The sequence below is a fragment of the Aquarana catesbeiana genome, linkage group LG04 (genome assembly GCF_042186555.1).
Source record: "Aquarana catesbeiana isolate 2022-GZ linkage group LG04, ASM4218655v1, whole genome shotgun sequence".
Classification (NCBI taxonomy): domain Eukaryota; kingdom Metazoa; phylum Chordata; class Amphibia; order Anura; family Ranidae; genus Aquarana; species Aquarana catesbeiana.
Window position 1 is genome coordinate 557,796,366 of NC_133327.1, and position 3,480 is coordinate 557,799,845.

A 3,480-nucleotide genomic window follows, 5' to 3' on the forward strand; every position below is an offset into this window, starting at 1 on the left:
ATATCCCACTAGGGGAGTGTTGTCAAAAAACAAAAGTCTATGACAAATGCAGTGAAATCAGAATAGAAATTCCATCAGCTTTCCAAATATCCGCTCGGATGTCATCAAAGCAATAGGTGGATGTAAGTGCGCTTACCAGAACTGTTGGACTCTACTGCCATCAGCATAGAGTCAATCGAGCAGTATGCCACCAAGGGCAGATGTAGGAATAGCCAAGAACCGATGGGACGTCTGCAAGCCGAGATGTCACCGCTGGATCACCAGGAAGGAAGCCAGGACCAGTTCCAAGGTTCAAACATTTTCTCATATCCAGGAGGTATGTGGGAAAAAAAGGGGAATACCTCCACATAGTGCAAATCAGGGTTGTTTATTACTAAAAAACCGTAGTACATAAAAGCGATCACAGATATAAAAATGAAACAGAGTTGCAATGTATAGGGTTAAAGCTGCCCCTGTGAATTGGTCCCAACATGCACGCCTCATTCAAAGTCCCAACCTTCCCCTTTTTACATAACAATACATCCTAAACATTCTAAACAGTATGATATCCAAGTTGAGGTTCCCTCAAGGTGAGTAGAAAAGCCATGCAGATTTTTAATAAGGCTCCAATTTTCTCAAAACCTCCATAGGGGATCTAGGTCAAATAGCCATAGTCAAAGCGTTAAAATTCAGTAAAAACCAAAATTATATTTAGGCTGGGTTACTATCAATGCAAAAAAGTAATTACCTCCCAAGAAGTCTCCAACGTTCCTCTCCCTCTCCTATGTTGGACTGTGGCCATTGCCAAATGGCAGAGTGCTTAAATACCCCCTCCACCTCCATCAGTGTCCAATGGCTCCGATGGAAGTGCGGACACCAAAATAAGGCCACGCCGGATATGATTTCAGGTACCAGAATGATGCAAGACGTACCGCATCATGACGCAAGACCAGCGTCATAATGGCAACAATGCTCATAGAGAGGCGCAGCTAATTGATAAGCCAGCACCTACTGGAAGCCGCTCCTGGATGAAACCAAGCAGCGAGCTCCACCAAAGGGACCAAGCCCAATGCTGCCACCCAATGGAGTCCAAGGGAAACGGACACCATCAGAATAACGCCCTGGGCATCCATATGGTCAACTAATCCCAAATCCAACCCCTAACTGCATTCATGACTAACAATTGAAATGGAAATGTAAATTTCAACATAAAAGAGATTATCTCACTGAAATATCACCATAAATTAAACACGAAGTGACTAAGGAGCCAAAGCTTAGTACTACTGTATTAGAGATAACGGAATAATTTTTTGACAAATCTATTCCAATCAAGAAATAAGGAAGAGACCCGTAAGGAAGTGATGCTCAATCAAACTTTGCACATCCAGGTTACAAATCAATTACCAAACAAATGAATAAACTTACAGAAAATTAACATTTAAATATCGAGAAATCAATCTCAGCGATAATGGCCTACATTTCATGATTAAAAATCAGAAACCTACAGAAAAGGCTTAAAGATGATGGAATCATTCATGCCTGGATGACTGGTCGCAGCCAAGGAAGGAATCCATTTTGTCTCCCGCTGAAGGAGAATTTTATCTACGTCCCCCCCTCTTTCATGTATGGGTACATATTCAAGAGCAAAGAATTTCATCTTTGATACTTGAAAGGAATAGTATAGTAAAGCCCCATATGCCTACTAATTGGTGTCTCGGTTTTCTTTTTGGATACAAGGGAAACATGGTCCCTAATTAGATGGAAAAGGGGCCTTTTAGTCTTTCCCACATAGAATGCTTTGCACTCACACTACATGTAGTAGACTACTCCTATTGATTGACAGTTGGCATAGAAGTTTGGTCTATACTGCTCACCATTTGGGAGAGCTATCTCCACAGAGTTCATCAAAAATCTGCAAACATCACATCTCCCATAGGGGGCAGTACCCCTACGAGATTGACCTGCTACCTTTGTAGTTAGATGACTGTGAACTAGTTGATCCTTCAATGACTTGGACCTCCTGTAGGTAATCTGAGGATAGGGGCTAACAAACTTGGACACCAACTCATCAGTAACCAAAAGGTTCCAATATTTTTGAATAATTTGTCAAACTATTTTATGTTCTTCTACATATCGTGTTATTAATCAAACCTTTTGGTCCTCTATTTTTGTTTTTTTTTTGAGTGAATTAAATTATCTCTATCATTTAATTTAGCTCTATGATAAGCTTTTTCCAAGCAAGATCGGCTATAACCTCTGTCAATAAGATGAGTCTATAGAGCCTTTGATAGTCAAAATCCTCATTACGACTGCAGGTTCTTTTTAACCTGAGGCATTGGCTATAGGGTATACTTTGAACTAGAGGTTTTGGATAAGAACTCGTAGCGTGTAGGATCATGTTCCCAGCCGATGGTTTTCTATACAGGGAAGAACCTATAGTTCCATTAGAGTTAACATATATGGTAATGTCCAAAGAGTTTATAGTTCTTTGATCATAAGTCATGGTGAATTTGAGATTGTATCGATTAATCTTCAAGCCATCCAAAAAGGAAAGAAGTTCATCTCTGGATCCAGTCCAAATGAGTAAAGTAATCCTTTTGATGATCCTCTTAAGGATCCTGTTTTGAATCCATCTTTATCATCAGTCTCCCCTACTGATGGATGTTTCTCTCTACCACATCTATATAAACCAAAATAATGCTAATTTCCAGTTCTTCAGGGAAATCCAAACATTTGGGCCTTTACCCAACAAGTAACTAAAGAAATTCAAACTACTAATTGGAAAAGTTTCAACAGATCATCCAATTTAAACCTTGCTCAGCGGAAAGCTTTGACTTCCCTAATTAATAATCATGAAATAATTATCAAACTCGCTGACAAAGGGGGTAACATTGTGGTTATGGATTTAGAAAAATATAAAGCAATGGTTATGGATCTTCTGTTGAATCGTCAATGGTATAGGCCTATATCTTTAGCTCAGGTAAAACATGCACAGACAAAATATCAAATATTGGTTGCTCGAACATTTGTCGACGGTCTGATTGACAAAAAAAGTGCGAGTTCATAAGAGTAAAAACCCCCAGATTGCCTACTTTGTATGCTCTACTAAAGATACATAAAAATGTTGAACATCCTCCTGGATGCCCAATTGTATCTGGAAATGGTTGTTTGACTGAATCAGCTATCAAGCTGATAGATGATTACTTACGTCACCATGTTAGGGCTTTAAGCTCATATATTCAAGACACTGTTGACCTTTTGATGTCTCTTGATGGGGTCACTGTACTAAAAGGAGCTTGGCTGGTGGCAATCGATGTTAAGGCCCTCTACAACTCCATCCCCCATGATTTGGGGGTCTGGGTTGTGGAGGGCTTCATTTCTGAATGAGGCACCACTGCCAGCTCCTATAATAAGTTTGTTTTGGAGCTATTGCACTTTGTTTTCACAAATATTTTTTTTAATTTGATCGCTTCCACTACCTCCAGGTGCAGGGTGTTGCGA